General features: G+C 41.9%; 1 protein-coding gene across 1 annotated transcript in view; it reads right to left on the reverse strand.

Moving 5' to 3' along the window:
* Positions 1–17,815, reverse strand: part of LOC129251263 (uncharacterized) — an 84,699-nt gene extending 66,884 nt beyond the window's left edge. Inside the window, exon 1 of the mRNA XM_054890631.1 lies at positions 17,717–17,815. The gene's annotated coding sequence lies outside the window, so the exon portion shown is untranslated. The remainder of the gene's footprint in view (positions 1–17,716) is intronic.
* Positions 17,816–18,244: the final 429 nt, after the last annotated feature.

Raw genomic sequence — 18,244 nt, forward strand, 5'->3', positions numbered from 1 at the left:
TATTCTTTACTTACTGTATTTATTTGTGAGATGGTGCGTAATCATGGTTCAAGATCCATGAGTTTTCTTTCCACAAAGTTGGCACATAATCCGGTTCAAAACACAAAATATGTACTATAAGTCAAATTCTTTGTTCGAAATTTGTTATAAATAACACACAAAAACAAGCTAATGAACAGATCACGCTTAAACTCTGCGACACTATAGATGACAGTTGTACAAACATTTCAGCAAAAAAAGTTTAGGCATATGTGAGAAATATGTAAGAAACCAAATGGAGCTCCTATTTTAAAAGAGTTCTCACCTTGTGCTACTCTAAAAGAACAGTTTCAATTAGTGAGGTAGATGTCCTGAAAGCTTTATCCAAAATAAAGTCTAATGCGGTAGGCGATGATGTCATCTCACTAAAATTCGTCCGTAGAGTCATCCAATATATAATAGGAACCCTTGCCCATATAATAAACCATTGATTGACTAGTTCATGTTTCCCAGCAGTATGGAAAAAGGCTATAGTTTTCCCAGTCGCAATGCTATCTATGCTGGTGACTATAGACCAATCAGCATACTGCCCACAGTTTCCAAACTTTTGGGAAACTTGATGGCCACGCAAATTTCATCATTTGTACAGAACAATCGTCTACTCTCTCCACTACAATCTGGCTTCAAACAAAGTCACAGTTGCTCGACTGCAATGGTTAAAATACTGGACGACATTAGAATTAGTTTTGACAACGGAGACCTGTTTACTTTATTGTACTTTTCTAAAGCATTTGACTCAGTGAATCACAAATTGTTATGTTTGAAGCTTCCGTAATGTGCAGGATAGCAAAGGATATTTCTGCACGAGGTATCCCACTTTCGGGAAATCCTTCCGTCACAGCAACGGACGGCTCGGGAATCGGATGTGCAGTCCCGAACGTGATACCCCCCTATGACCGGAACTGACACCCAGGGTTCCGGAGGAAGCGCACTACTAGTGGTGAAACATGGCACATTGGCTATGCCGATCCGAATCAACTGAACAAGTTGTGGAGGATCGGACAATCTCTCAGTCGACTCAGATGGATCTCTGATATCGAGTAAGCCTTGACAACGGTCAAACCTGGTGCGAATCAAGTAAGTACCGGTAAGAATACTGAAATTATTGGAGATTCGAATGCAGGTGTTGGCCTATCCGCAAGGCAGATTAAACAAAGAAAACAAAAGACAATAAAAGCCGAAGGTAAGTACTAAGCGTGGCAGAACAGAGGATTCCACTGTAACGTTGCACTCTTCCGGAAACGAAACGGGGTATGTGCCAACGACCGGGAGAAGGAGAAAGGCAAAGAAGAGGAAGGAGAAAGGAGAGACGGAAGTCGGAAATGCCTGCATGCTCGACCCAATCCAAGGCAGGCAAACCTTTACCTGACAAGGCAAATGCTAAGGGACTTCAAATGTCGAAAGAAACTCTTCCGTCAACGTCTGGCGAATCATTCGCGAGAATGGCAGCAAGCCTATCGTGACAGCTATCTTTGGAAAGCTATCGTTGAGTCGAAAGACGCACCGACTTTCGAGAGTAAAAGCGTGGTGGACGACAATACAAGGGTGCACTGTTCCAATGTTTTTTCCCGCGAATGGCTGGAAAAAGCGATAGTAAAAATTCCTGCCGGCGAAAACAACAAGTTCATTCTTGCTGAGAGTAGCAATGAAAGGCTGGTACGAGCGAGTGTTTGGATTCCGGGTCCTTCTTGTAGTTCAGCGGAACTCCTCACACGTATCCGTGTTCAGAACAAAGGTCTTGACACGACTCTCTGGAGAGTATACTCGTGCACCAGGCAGAAATCCGCTGGCACTTCGGAGGCGTGTTCCCACCTGGTATTGGGTATCGATCTTGGGTCTCTCAAGGTGCTAAAGTCGAAGCACGGGTGCCGTCCTCAGCTACATCTGGGCGAAACCATTTCCGTGTCTAGGATAAGGTGGAGGACAAAGGGTAAATATACTCATTCTCATGACTGAAGTAATATTTACACAGATAAATCTGCAGAATAGCAAAGCGTGTACGGCTCTCCTGTGCCGTAGGCATGCACAACTGCAAACAAACCCACACATAATACTAATACAAGAACCATGGGTATGTCACAAGCGTATCTGTGGTCTAGGTGCTATGTCTTGGGGACAAATACTTCATTGTGAGGAAATGTGAGACCGCGAGCATGTATTATCATGCCGAGGTTGATCGAACACACGATGTTAAAAGAGCTATGCTCCGGAGATATCGTTGTTGCAAAAATAAAGTACTGGAAGAGTGGGGACAGTGTCGAGGCTATCATAGTTTCGGCCCACCTACCCTAGCACTCTTTACAGCCACTTCCTTCGAGGGAGCAAAGAGAAGTGGTCAAGTACGCAGAATCCAATAATCTGGGGCTAATAGTGGGCTGTGATGCAAATTCACAGAACATTGTGTGGGGAAGCTGCAAATGCAACCCCAGAGGTCTCAAGTTACTGCATTTTATCCTGTCATCCGATTGGTCATTCAAAACACTGGTAACAAACCAACTTTTGTGACCAGAAGGAGACAAGAGGTGATTGATTTAACACTTACCAATAGGTCAGTTGGAAATCAAATCAACCGATGGCGAGTTTTGGAAGAGGACTCTCTTTCTGATCATCGTCTTATCGAATTCCGACTGAGAATTGACACAATATCAATAACTTCCGGTAGTAATCCTCGAAATCTGGACTGGGACAGGTATGGTGAGCTTGTAAGAGAGCGATTACCAAGCCCGAAAAAACTCAAATCTGTAGAAATGATTGAACATATATATATATATACCTATATAATTGGCGCGTACACCCGTTTTGGGTGTTTGGCCGAGCTCCTCCTCGTATTCGTGGTGTGCGCCTTGATGTTCTTCCACAAATGGAGGGACCTACAGTTTTAAGCCGACTCCGAACGGCAGATATTTTTATGAGGAGCTTTTTCATGGCAGAAATACACTCGGAGGTTAGCCATTGCCTGCCGAGGGGCGACCGCTATTAGAAAAATGTTTTTCTTAATTTTGGTGTTTTCACCGAGATTCGAACCGACGTTCTCTCTGTGAATTCCACCTGGTAGTCGCGCACCAACCCACTCGGCTACGGCGGCCGCCAGAAATGATTGAACATGCTACAAAGAAATTAGAAGGTACTTTAATCAAATGCTTTGAGGAACTGTGCCCACTCAAGCAAAGTAGATAGGGGAAAGCGGTTCCTTGGTGGAACCCTGAACTGTCGAAGCTTCGTGTACGGTCCAGGAAACTTCTTAATAAAGCCTTGAAGACCAAAACAGAAGAGGACTGGGCTAATCATCGACTTACACAGAGAGAATATAGGAAAAAAAGTACGGAAAGCCAAACTTGAATCCTATAGAAATTTCTGCAGTAACGTCGAAGAAATGAGGGAAACAGCGAGACTTTGTAAGGTCCTTCATTTGAACCGCTCAGTAAGCCTGGATTCCATTCGAAAACCTGATGGTTCATACACAGGTTCCAAATCGGAAACGTTTAATGCTCTACTCGAAATCCATTTTCCGGGTAGTAGAAATCTCTCTGAAGTTGAGAGTGGCATGAATAATAACGGTAGCAACGGTGGAACCTCTAGGTACAGCTGTTATATTGCTAGTCGGATAGTGACAAGGGAATCGATAAGGTTTTCCTTGTCTTCCTTTGAGAACTTTAAGTCCCCTGGACCTGAGGGAATATATCCAGCAATGCTTAGAAAAGGAGGAGACAGGCTGATTGAGGCCCTGAAAAAGATCTTCACAGCCTGTCTCGCATTTGGTTATATACCATGCCAATGGCGACGCGTAAGAGTAGTATTTATTCCGAAACCAGGAAAAGATGACTATTCCCTAGCAAAAAGTTGTAGACCAATCAGTTTGACATCGTTCATGTTGAAAGGTCTGGAATGACTGGGGGAGAAACATATTCGAGTGGGGGTATTGCCGAGAAGTCCACTTAGTAGAAATCAACACGCTTACCAGAGTGGAAAATCATGTGAATCAGCCTTGCACGATCTTGTTAGCAAGATTGAGGCCGGGCTGGAAGCTGCCGAATACACAATGGGCGTGTTCGTGGACATTGAGGGGGCTTTTGATAATGCCACTTTCGGCTCGATATGTTCTTCTGCCGAACGACACGGAGTTAATCAAGCCATTATAAAATGGATATATTCCATGCTCTCTGAGAGGCGGTTAACCGCTGGTGGGAGCAGTGACGAACAAATCACAGTCAGGGCCAAGCAAGGATGTCCCCAAGGGGGTGTTCTTTCTCCGCTGCTGTGGTGCTTCGTCGTAGACTCTCTATTAGTGGAGATGCAGGAACTCGGTTTTCACGGGGGCTTTGCACGAAAGTGCAGAGGATTCTGGACAAAATCGATGACCGGTGCTCTCATGCACTAGGTTTTTCCGCTAATCCGAACAAAACAACCGTAGTCTTGTTTACGAGAAAACGGAAATTGGATGAACTCAGTCTTCCAACACGGAAAGGTGTGACCCTTGGCCTTTCCGAAGAAGTTAAATATAATATCTAGGAGTAATCTTGGATAAGAAGCTGACTTGGGAGACACACGTTTCACTGAAAATGAATCACGCATTAAGGATTTTTCAGCAATGCCGCAGATCCTTTGGTAAAACCTGGGGTCTGAAACCTGCTGTGGTCCTATGGATATATACAGCACTTATCAGACCAATCATCACTTACGCTTATGTGGTCTGTCGGCGACAGAGCATGGTGAAGTACACAATCCAGGAACTATACAGGCTGCAAAGGAGTGAATGTTTATGCATCACGGGTGCCATGAGTAAAACCTTTGGTGATGCCCTAAATGCTATTTTTGATTTGCTCCCCCCGGATCTTAAGATACAACAGGAAGCAATAAAGGCAATGTGTAGACTCCATAAATATGGTTTCTGGCCCGAAGACGGAACTTCGGGACACAGATAAATTTTTAAGTTGCTATCTGAGCAGTATCCACGATTTTTGCCACCGAATGACTACCTGATACCCACAGTTTCATTTGTATTTCATCAGTTTCATCATATTTTCTTTACCGATGGGTCCAAGAACGAAATAGGGTCTGGAGCCGGATGGTACTTAAACAATAGTAATAAGTATCACTATGCTATGGGGGAAATGGCAACTGTTTTTCAAACGGAAGTTTTTGCCATCCTGAAAGTAGCCGAATTGATAATCGAGAGGAGATGGAGCGGGAAACGGATTGGGTTTTCAATGACAGTCAGGCTGCACTGGAGGCCCTGGAGAACGCGAAGCAAACCTCAAAGATTGTTCAAGAACGTAAGAAGAAGCTTAGTTCTGTTGCAAGACTGAACAGGATTGTACTTCTATGGGTTACAGGGCACTCTGGTGTTCAAGGAAACGAAACGGCAGATGAATTGGCCAATCGTGGATCAGCGGTTCTCCCACAAAGGCCAGAGCTAATAATCGGAATCAGTTCCGCAGGAATTATGAACTGGATCAGCAATTATGTAGGCAATCTACATAAAGAGCAATGGTCCGGTCCAGAACGCTGCAGAACTGCAAAGTGTTTTGTGACAAGTCCGAACAGGAAACTGTCAAACTTTCTACTAAAACTTGGAAGGACAGACGTTCGGTTGATGTTCGGTATTATTACAGGACACAACCATGGTGTCAGCATATGACAACCATTGGAGTCATTGCGGACCCAATGTGCCTGTCATGCTTGGAGGAGGCGGATAGCACTGAGCACTTTCTCTGTGAGTGTCCTGCCTTTGATAGAGCAAGGCTACGAGTATTGGGTTCCGATGTCATGAGAATGAGTAATATTCTAAAACTGGAGGATATTTACAGATTTGCCAAAGAATCTGGAAAATTCTCACAGGACGAACTATCTCTATCTCTGTCTCTATTCTTTCCTATCTCTTTCTCTGATACTTTTCTCCCTCCCTCCTTGACTATCTACCCCCTTTCCAGAGCTTTAAATACAATGGGCTTTTTAGCCTGAGTGTTTTAGGAGCCACCAAATCTCCTGGTGCTCCTTGGCTCGACCTTTTCAAATTTCACGTAAGTTAGGTCAAGACGATTTAGTACATTGAAGTCTGCCCATAAGGTATTTAGCTCCTGAAAAGTATTGACTGTGTGAAGAAGTGTTAAACATTGTAACTAACTCGTAAAATCGTATGGAAAATATTAGCTTAGAAAAAATCGATATGCTTCTCGCAATATTGTTGTAAAGGACATGGAGCTATGACACAGGAGGGAAGTGTAGTAGAGGCAGTGCATACAGAAGTGTGTGGCAGTATTTGGCTAAAGCCAAAACACCGACCATTGTGCTAGTATTCCACGCCTGTACGACGTGCCCCTGCTTTTGACGGAAAGCGGCGGATCTAGAGAGGAAAGCTCGAAAAAGCCTGTGATCGCAGGTGTTATTTGTACCGTCCCTAAATGATGAATGGGCCTATGTTAGTTTGTACTTTCTGGTTGTATGTAGCCTTACAGTAACACCAGGGTTGCGAAACTCCTCCACTGAACTCTACCCGGGGGTGCCGGCTGAAAATAAGTACCACAGTGGCCCTTTTTTTATTAGGTACTTAGCTAAGTTAAGGGTACTATGGTTAGTGTTCAATACTCCTCAATAGTACAGCACTATTCAAAGTAGTTTTAATGTGGTCAGGGGTGAAGCGCTGGATTAAGGTGTGATGCGACCCGTGCCGAGAATCTGTCAGGCTTGGGGCCCTTGTTGGAAATAACCAAGTCTCAAACGGAGCTCACGGATACCTAGTGCCCTCCGTAATAACTAGCCTTACGCGTGTAGTTCGGAGCTAAGCACGGGCGGACATCTTTTCTCTGACATTCGTGGGTCCAAAAATGAATAGTCCTAATAGCAAAAATAATAAAAAAGGAAGCTCCTCCTCTTAACAGACCGACAGGAACAACCAGTTCCGCAGTACGAGCAACGGTCGCACCGGGCTCATAGAAAATCACAAATATCGGTTTAATGAGTCGTCCCAAGCAAGTGATAGCCGGAGCGAAAGCCAGGCCAGTAACTTTACAAACAACAGTACAGGATATAGGTCCAAGCAAAAGAACACTACCCCGACAGTCAACTATGATTCAACCCGCAAAAAGGGTCCCGACCGGAAGCACAGCTCCTGCTAGCTCAGGTACCGAAAGATGGCCGCTTGTGAGGGTGGTGGACCCACCGAAAGCAAGCTACCAGGATCGCAGGAACGCTGCAAGGCTCCTAAATAGGGTATACGAAACCTAGCCTAAAGAGAACGAACTCACACTGGAGTTGAAGGAAGCGATTGAGAGAGCGAAAGCAAACATTCCAGACCTCAACCCGAATTTCAAACCAACACAATCTGCTCCAGAGCTACAACGGTCCTTTGTACCAAAAAGGTACAAAACAATTGGCGTGACGCCCAGAAAATCATTTGCGAAGGTTGCAAAATACCGCATTATTATAGGAGTTCTGGATGAAAACCATCCCGAAGGAATGATACCCAAGGCCCAATGGAAATGGGTTGAGGCGGAGCTAACGAAAGTGGCACTGAAAATTATATTGAAAAGCCTCGGCCCCCCGTCTGAGTGCGAAGATTTAGGCGGGTACCAACGCCAGATAAAAATAATAGCGTGCGACGATGAGAGATTGGTTCGACTGTACAAAGAGGCCATCTCAAAAGTCAGCGAAGTGTACCCAAATGCCAAGCTGGTGGTCGTGGACTGGAAATATATTCCATCCAGGCCGCGAGCGAGGGTCTAGTCACCTTCAACAGTCGAAGACCCGGAAGATATAATGAAACTAATTCGGGTCTGCAATCCAGACATCCCAACGTAGGAGTGGAGATACGTCAAAACATTAATCAATAAAAACAGCGCAGAAAAATCGAAAGAGCAGAAGCGCGCTACTATATAGGCTCTCCTGCTCCTGACCGAAAACTCGATTGAACCGTTGCGCAGTGGTCCCGCCGCGTAGAAAGAGCGGTCATAAGAACTTTTGGCGTGATAAATGACTTTTTAGTACGTTTTTAAGTTGAGAAATGATTTTATTTGTTAAAAAAAACATTAAGACATATAAAAAGTAATATACATATATATATAATAAGAATATATATAAGATATAATAATAATATATAATAAAGTAATATATCTATACTATACTACTATATGGATATCAAATGAAAGCTGTTGATAAGTGCTTTAATACGGGGTAATTTTCATACCTATTGATGACTAGGGTCTGGAAATATATGCCAAAACGTGGACCCGCCGTGTTTTTGCACCGAATTAAACCAAACTTACACACATTGTTAAGCAGGTATTGAAGATGGTTTCCGTATAGTTTGGATACCTATTGGTAGATAGGGTCTCGAGATGTAGGTCAAAACGGGGACCCGGGTAACCTTCGGATGTGTATGTACAATATGGGTATCAAATGGAAGCTGTTGGTGAATGCTTTAGTTAAGAGTATTTCCAGCCGCTCCGTGACTAGGGTCTCGAGATAGAGACCAAAACGTGGACCCTAGAATGTGTTTGTACAATATGGATATCAAATGAAAGCTGTTGATAAGTGCTTTAATACGGGGTAATTTTCATACCTATTGATGACTAGGGTCTCGAAATATATGCCAAAACGTGGACCCGCCGTGTCTTTGAACCGAATTGAACCAAACTTACACACATTGTTAAGTAGGTATTGAGGATGATTTCCGTATAGTTTGAATACCTATTGGTAGATAGGGTCTCGAGATATAGGTCAAAACGTGGACCCGGGTAACCTTCGGACGTGTATGTACAATATGGGTATCAAATGAAAGCTGTTGGTGAATGCTTTAGTACAGAGTATTTTTCATGCCGCTCCGTGACTGGGGTCTCGAGATATAGGTCAAAACGAGGATCCGGGTAACCTTTGGTTTTGTATGTACAATATGGGTATCAAATGAAAGCTGTTGATAAGTGCTTTAATACGGGGTAATTTTCATACCTATTGATGACTAGGGTCTCGAAATATATGCCAAAACGTGGACCCGCCGTGTCTTTGAACCGAATTAAACCAAACTTATGCACATTGTTAAGTATGTATTGAAAATGGGTTTCGTAAAGTTTGGTTGTAATTCGGAGCAGTGGCAACGGGTACAGCGTTCTTTTGAGCCAGCCATAATGTCGCTTACTTTTTTAACGCTTGGGGCGGAACTGAACTATCAAATTGACAGTGTGAGTTACAATGTGTCAATATTTCTTTCTGATTTGGATGCCATAAGGAAAAAACGTAAGTGCAACATGTAAAAATTGTTTGTGAATTTTTTTGTAGTGGATTTTGGAACAGTGAATAATTTCTTACGAAATTTGAGAATTTAATGTGAAATCCGAATGAAATTATGTGTTCGTGGAAAAAAAATTTATTTTCGTTTTTTTTTTTGATAAATATAAATGGATAATGGTTAAAAAAGCTCCAATGCTTAATAAAACATATAAATTGAAACGAAAAATTCATGGATGATCAGGAAAAAAGACGATTGTTTATTCATATGCGTTGATTTGAAATTTAAAAACAATCTTCTTTTTTCCTGATTTTCAATTTATATTTTATATTTACTCAAAAACAAATAGAAAAACAAAAAATATTGTTTATGCCAAAGCGCTTGAATAAAGAATAAAGAAATAAATAATATGAAATTCATATATTTTCTGTTCTAAACCATATCTATTCTATTTTAGTGTGCCCAGCGAAGGGGGCCGGGTTTGCTAGTAATTAACATAAAAAGTCAAAGGAAAATTATGTACACACATTTTTTATATAAAATTTTTGGGTTACGTTTAAAGTTTTGCATAAATCTTAAATTATAAACACTAATAGAAAAAAAACATTAAATTCCGAAAGGATGAGCATAAAGTATACTTTGATACCAGTTAACTTATTCTTATTTATGAAAACAATAAAATATTCACTTCCAAAAAAGTTAATGTACTTAGAAATACAAAACTCTTAACTCAATAAATCTAACACTTCTCTTGATATCATAGATTTCTTTTTACATGGTAATTTTCGTAGACTAGATATAAATGGATCGGAATTAAGAAGAAGCCTGTACAAAAGATTCGTGTTAGTTACAGTTCTTGAGTGCTTTCTGGTATTGTCACTTCTGAAATATTTTACTAATTTATTACATGATTCAGCTGCCTCCTCTGATAATTCTCCAATTGATAATAAACAATGATTGATCACCTCCGACCCATGAATGAGCAATTCATGAACTGATGCAGGTAAATTATACCATGAATATTTACTAACTAGAATTTTAGCAGTGTCTAGTGCGTATATTTTGAATTTATTCGAATTAATTTTAAAACCAGATGAAAGACATTGTAGGAGACAACTACATCTGTCTATAACGTGTTTGTCTATTCCTGTGATTTCGGATGATATGGTTGAATAAAGGAAAAATGTTCGTGCTGTATTTCCATCATTAAAGGTGCCACTTCCTCCAATTCGCGGTTTGTCAACTATCAAGCCTAATTGTTCTCTAAACTCCCTCTGAACAAATTCTTTTCTCTTAGCTTAAAGTGCTTTTTCGTCAGATGAACGTGCTTGCCACCTTTTAAATTCGATTCTATAAGAAACATGAATACAGTATTCAAAAAATCTAATCCAAGAATGCAGGGGTGATAAACCAAATTCAAATCTACTGGAGTTTACTTGTTTGTTTCTACACTTTTCTAAGTCATTCATTTCTTTAGGTGTCGCACCACAAATATAACATTTACTCGTAGATGAGTCACTAAGAGAACAGCACACTTTACCATCAACCATAGTTAATTGTAAAGAATGACTTACTTTATAACTATGATTATCGATTTTAACAACAGTCGGATTCAAGTCACTAATAGCTTTTTCAAAATTCTCTTCTTCTTGAACACAAAGAGCTTTAGTTTCTTTAGCAAATTGAAAACATATAGGCCGATAAAACCTTGTGGAGGTTGGGCGAGGGTTTTTCCAAATTATCTTATCTGGGTCAGAGGTAATCGATTCACAAATTAATTTCAAGGGTACATAAGATGTAAAAATTAAACTTCCATCTTCCGTTCTCGGATCGGAAAAACTTTGCTTGTATTCGCTCTGTTCAGTGCTGCCATCGAAACCCCATTTACCTACTAATTCATACTCAGTGCAACTTGATTCAGATATATTTACCAATACTGGTTTTTGAGATTCGAGAATTCGAGAGCAAGTGTGGTCCAACAAACATTGTAAATTATTTTCGGCAGATGATTCTGTAACGCCAATTCCTGTTGGGTAACATAGATACACATAGGTACAGATTAGACCCTATATAAAGCGCAGTCGCAGGTCATCGCAGCTGGAAATTATTTTTCCTTAAAGAGGACATACGTAAGAATATTTTAATGTATGTTTCATTTGTACAGATTCGTGCGAACTTAGTTAAAACTTTACAAACTTCTTATAAAAAAAATAAACGGCAACTTTTAAAGTACCTATTTCGTACGGTCTGAAAACCTATTAAATAATAATTAAAAAAGATAACAAAGCGTTTAACATGTCGTACATACCTGCAACTTGAATTTCCATTGTACAACAGGACATAAACATAGTAATGCTTAGAAAAATAACACTTCCCGGAACTGCGTAAGTACGGAGCGGAGACCACGCTAACTATCACTTTTCAAATTCTCTTACTTTGGAGGCACAATTATAAGTGAATTGTTTGTGCAGTTGAAATTTCTTTTGTACTCTAAGTTGCTATGATTAATGAACTAACATTTAGCTAAATATTGTTGCATAATTTTAACATGACTATTTTCATCCAATGTCCCACGCACAGTGGGTTGGCGAAATGCGATGAGCAATTGAAATACGGTTTTGTAAGAGTAAAACTCCATATTTACCAAACCGATACGAAGGCGATAGAATTCCTCACCACTAAAGAAAACACAGAAACCATGAGCGAATTAGAGCCCATGAGCGAAACAGAACCGATGAGCGAAGATGAACACCGAACATGAACATCGAAGAAGAATACGTCTCTTCAAGCTCAGAAATGGGCTTAGGGAGGATGTACTTTGAACGCGAGAGTAAGTATTCCGTAAAACAGCGTAAGTATTTCGAAAGGTAACTTTTTTGCGAAAAGAAAGAAGATTCAGACATACCGCTAACAGCTGATGCATCTTCTACAGATAAATCTACACCACTGTAAGGAAGCCTGCCTTGCCCTCCTGGATCGTCTGGCAGAAGATCAGCCAGATGTAGTCCTCATCCAGGAACCCTGGGTACGGAATGGAGAAATCTGCGGCCTGAGGACCTCAGATTATAAGTTATACGAGATCAAATGTGAAGGTACGAGTATTAAAGGAGCATGTGCAATTGCAAAAAAGCAACTTAATATATATGATTCAAAATTCAATAACACAGATACTACGATGGTTAGCTGGGAAGTGAGCGGAAGCAACATCTGGCTAACCTCGTTTTACTTTGCCGCAGACGACGCGGGTCTGCTTCCGTGCCCGCTTATAAGAACACTTGTGGAAGATTTCAAAGCACACAATCGAGAATTAATCCTAGGAGGTGACGCATATGCTCACTATACCATATGGGGGCTCTGATACAAACGAACGTGGTGAGTCTCACTTTAATTATTTTATATGTAGTAAGCTATTAGTGCGTAACAAAGGCAAAAAACCCACATTTATTAAACGTAAATGTTTTTGATATTACGCTAGTAAGTCACACCCTTTACTAAAAGATGACGCAGTGGAAAGTTCTGAATGAACACTCATACTCCGATTATCGCTTTATAGAAATAAAATTTGAAGGAAGCAGCTCACGGGCCCCTCCTGCCAGCAGGAACTTGAAAAAGACCAATTGGCACGTATATAAACGAGAACTTAAGGAAAGACTGCCTAATCTCCAAAATATCACTATTGAAAATAAAGAATCACTGAATGAGCACGTACAAACCCTTACGGAGACTTGTAGAAGGGCGCTAAATAAGACCTGCGATATAATTAAGTACAAGGGGAAGAAAAACCGTCCTGGTGGTCTGAAATCTTGACAACATTTAGAAATGACAGCAGATGACAGTTTAATAGAGCGAAAGCGGCACGAGAGTGTAGAGACTGGGACAGCTATTACAGTAAACTAAGAATATACAAAAAAGAAGTTAGGAAAGCGAAAAGGTCTGGTTGGAGGATGTTCTGTGGAGAAATCGAATTAACCACAGAGGCTTCTAGACTGCTTAAAATCCTTTAAAAAATCACTTTTCCTCAAGATACCTCGAAAAACCGGATAAGAGTAGAACTATCTTGAGGGATGAAACTTTTATGTTGCTAGTAGACACACACTTTCCCAGTAACGAATCACCCAATATATTAATCAACAATCGAACACCAAGATCTGGTTCTGACATTGAAGACATAATCACTGAAACTAGGATAACCTGGGCAGTGAGCACCTTTAAACCATTGAAATCACCGGGTACAGATGAATTATTCCCGGCCCAAATTGATCATTCATTAGACTATATTATGGAGTGGTTAATAGCTATATTTAAAGCTGCTTTGAAACTTATAAGTGTTCCATCAATATGGAAAGAAGTAAAAGTGGTCTTTATTCCCAAGGCAGGAAAGAGTTCACATACGACACCCAAACACTTTAGGCTTGATAAGGAAAAGAGACAGTGCAGGAACACCGCAAGGCGGTGTGCTGTCCCCTCTCCTCTGGGTGCTGGCAATAAACTTCTTGCTAAAGAGCCTAGAAGAGAAAGGACAACACGTCGTAGCTTATGCGGATGATGTTGCAATGGTTGTAAGAGGGAAATTTTGCAATACACATTGTGAAATCATGCAAGATTCACTAAACATGGTTGAAAACTGGTCAAAATCAAATATACTAAGCGTCAACCCCAACAACACTGAACTGCTCTTATTTACCAGGAAACATAGAATTCCAAGAATAACTTCTCCGACTCTAGGTGGAACGGCTTTGTTATTTAGTGATGAGGCCCGCTACTTAGGTCTAATACTAGGCAGAAAACGAAGATGGAAATCAATTGTCGAAGATAGAGTAAAAAGGGCAACAATAGTACTCTACTCTTGTAAGCAACTAATAGGACTAAGTTGGGGTCTTTCCCCATCTATCATATATTGGCTATACACAGCAATTGTAAGACCAGTTCTAGCGTACGGTATAATAGTATGGTGGGCGGCTTTAGATAAGTTATGTATCAAAAAAACAATGGTACATGTACAAAGAATGGCCAGTCTTTGCATCTGCGGGGCCATGAGGACTACACCCACAGAGGCACTAAACATTATGCTTAACCTATTACCAATAGAGCATTCCGGCAAGCAAACAGCTGCCAAAGCGGCTCTTAGATTAAAAGACATCGGTCTACTCAGAATAAACCAAAGAGGACACTCTTCAATTTTAGAAAAATTCCCTTGCATTCCTTGTACAACTTATGTAAGACCAAGAATATCAATTTAGATAAATTCTTCGTAACAGCATTTCCTTCCAAAGAGGAATGGGGTAATGGGACTATTGTTCAGGAAAAACTCGGAGTTAGGCAATATTTTCGCCTACCTGAGCATTGCACTGTATTTCAGGTGGAAGTCACTGCCTTATCAAATTCAAAATTTTGGGTGGTCAATCAAGAACTGGAGAGTCCTTGCCGAAGATTCGTGCTCGGATCATAGGTATATTGAGTTTCAGTGTGGCGAGGAGTCACAAATGCCATTGCCCTCCAGAAACCCCAGGAAAACAGACTGGCAGAAGTTTAAGGGGGCGTTGCGGTGCTTTGACGTGACGGCACCAAGACTTCGAAAAGAACAGGAGATTGAGGTGGCAGTTGAGAAACTCAGCGATGCCTCAGTTGAATTTTTTGAGTCAGGCTGGCCAATTCGACCTCTCCTTGATCGGACTCCCGTTCCGTGAGGGAACCGAGAGCTCCAAACATTGGGGTGGGAGTCGAGAAAACTTCTAAATCGGGCCCTCAAGACTAATATTGCTGAGGAGCGATACCGTCATATTCAGAGGAACTACAAGAAGCTAATTTGTGAGTCGAAAAGAGCCTCATATACGAATTCTGCGGCGGTATTTAATCTCTGAGTGACACGACAAAATTGGTTAGGATCCTGAAAAATCAGATCCGCATTGGCCGGCAACATCCCTTAACGAAAGAGGCTGATGTCAAAGCTGCTACACCTTCTCGTTGCCAGATCTGTGGTGAATGGATTTGCCATCGAATCTTTTGGCGGCTACAAGTCCTCCGGACCAGAGGGCATTTATCTTGCTATACTGAAGGAAGGCATAGAGTCAGTGGCAGCAGCCCTGAAATAAATCTTCACTGCATGCTTGGCACTGGCTTATATACCACGCTCTTGAAGGATGGTGAGAGTCGTTTTCATCCCTAAGGTTAGGAGAGATGACTACAGCAGCCCCAAAAGCTTTAGACCTCTCTCATGATGAAAAGTCTCGAACAGCTACTGGAGTTGCATATGCGTCAGAAGTCGCTGAAGGTTCACCCACTCTCTTTATTTCAGCATGCCTATCAAAGCGGAAAATCCTACGAGTCGGCACTGCGAAACCTTGTTGCTAGGAAAGAACAGGCCATCGACAGAAGGGACTACGCTATGGGCATCTTTTTGGATATAGAGGCGCGTTTGATAATGCCACTTTCGACAGTATGTGCAGCTCTACCAGCAAACATGGTGTAGACCGGGTGATGGTTAATTGGACTCGTGCAATGCTAGCCCAAAGTATCGTCACGGTGCGGGGGGAGGAGGATCTGCTGGTGTCGTCCGGGCTTAATAGAGTCCACCCCCAAAGTGATGTGCTGTTTCCATTGCTTTGGTGCATGGTAATCGATCCTCTACTCACCACCGTAAACGATTCGGGAATCTACAAACAAGCATATGCGGACGACGTTGCCTGTTTGCTAACGGCCCGTGTCCGGCATTGGAAAACAGAGAAGGCACGGACGTCGATCCAACGATTCTCTCCATGCCTCTTGACTCCATGACATCAAGAGTCATACTTGAAAAGAGATACAGTGTAATGCTGCCAGAGGCTCAGTTGTGGTCAAACTCTGAAAATGAGCCCGGCAAACACTGTTTTCGCATTTTCACGGATGGCTCCAAGACCGAGCATGGCTCCGGCTCTGGGGTCTACGTGGAATCCAGCGGGACAAAACTGCACTTTGCTCTTGGAATGCATGCATCTGTGTTTCAAGCGGAGGTGTATGCAGCTCAAGAAGCGATGAACTTTGTTGTGGAAAACCGATGGAGAGGCATATCTACATGTGTCTGCAACGACAGCCAAGCTGCGCTCCTGGCCTTAGACAGCCCCCCAACCACATTAGGGGTAGTCGAGTCCTGTAAATCCAGGCTGAACTGTGTCGGTAGACATAAAAGCCTGATTCTAACATGGGTCCCGGGTTACGTGAGTATCGTGGGTAGCCAGACCTCTGACTCCTTAGCTAAGATGGGCTCTGAAGGCACCTTCTTTGGCCCCGAGCTTGTTGTGCCACTCCCTTCTGCGGCCATTACAGCCACGGTTAGCAAATTGGTTACTTCAACCCACAGGCGAACTTGGCAGCCTGAGAGAGGCTGCAGATGGACTAAACTTATATTAGTTGTCATGTCCGATCGACTGTCGCAAACCCTCTTGTCATTAAGCAGAGGGGAGTGCAGGCGGCTGATTGGACTGATGACGGACCACTTTCTGTGGGCGAAGCACATGGAAAGGTTGATCATCTCAGACAGTGTACGCTGCCCAGCTTGTGAAGAGGAGGATGAGACGGCGGACCACTTCCTGCGCGCCTGCCCCGCCTTCGCTCGAATCACGTTTGAGGTCTTTGGCACTGATGGGCTAAGAAGCGACCACCTTGGCTCCTTGGCACCAAAATATCTACTCAGATTTCTTTGGAGATCGGGTAGATTTAAAGAAAATTAAAAGGGAATCCAAGTGTAGCACAATGGACTTAATTAATGTCTGAGTGCTCCCCTTGCTAGTTATCCCGACAAAAAAAAAAAAAAAACTTATTCGTACGATTCAATTGCAATTTACAGAGACGATTCTGCACTGTATCTACCTCAACCTTACCGTTTCTAGTTGCGACGTCAAATGGGTCTTCCCTGCTTCTAACTTGGATATTTGCGTATCCGGTTTCTCCCGCTGTACATTTATATATATATGTATTGATGACAACTCGGCTGACATTTGTGACATCTACTACATGGACATCTGTAACATTAGCCATAATCAATCCCATGACTATACCTGGTGAAGGTCCTTTTCCATTTTTGTCGAGGACTCCTCAGCTTCTGTCTGGACCATCTACATCGACGCCCTCTGTATTCATAGCCTCGCGCAACCATACTTGTAACTGTTCCCAGTAGTTAACAATCCACGCCATTCCAATTCCTTCTTAAGCTGCTGAACTTTGAGTTCGCTCAACTTTGCCATTTACACGATTCTGTTCTTGAGACTTTATTCAACAATCCCACTTCTGACAATCCCACTTTATTACGATAAAATTGAAATAAATCTCTTTCAATAACTCTCTGAGTTTGATCACTGGATTGTTGAATAACACACAAAAATTAATGGAAACACTTTACTTCTAAATGTACACATTCAGGTTAAGACTAAATCACTGTATTACTTTCTGTTATTCGCTCACAAGATTAATTTATTCACTTACCTGTCGTCTCCGTCTAACTCTTATGTCCTAGTGTCGCCGGAAATGTGCGTTAACGAAGGCAAAAGTACAGTTTTAATATATTTATGTACATTTGACTGTCCATGCGATCCTCGAAAATTAACATTTCGCTGACACCATCAACATCCATACAGTTACCACGCGCCTGAGTCGTCCATACGTCTATTTTTGTCGACGAAAGCAAACATATTTCGAGAACTGTCAATTTTTGCCATGGCAAGAGGCAGCATCGCTCGAACACTCAAATATGTTATGTGACTCATTTTTGCGAAGTATGACAATAATTCGGCAAATAATCGGTCCAAATAAAGCATATGTTTTAGAGGTCTGTTGATGTGTGAGTTCGATATGTAAGTTTGATGTGTAAATTTGATGTGTGAGGTCGTTCTGATACTTGCACGCTGGCGGCTACAATATTTTTTTGCTTCATTGAGTTAGTATTTACTCAATGATTGCTTGATGCTTGTCACCAGGTTCAAATCTTGGAACCGACATACCCGTACACTCACT

Source organism: Anastrepha obliqua, unplaced genomic scaffold, assembly GCF_027943255.1.
Source record: "Anastrepha obliqua isolate idAnaObli1 unplaced genomic scaffold, idAnaObli1_1.0 ptg000012l, whole genome shotgun sequence".
Classification (NCBI taxonomy): Eukaryota; Metazoa; Arthropoda; class Insecta; order Diptera; family Tephritidae; genus Anastrepha; species Anastrepha obliqua.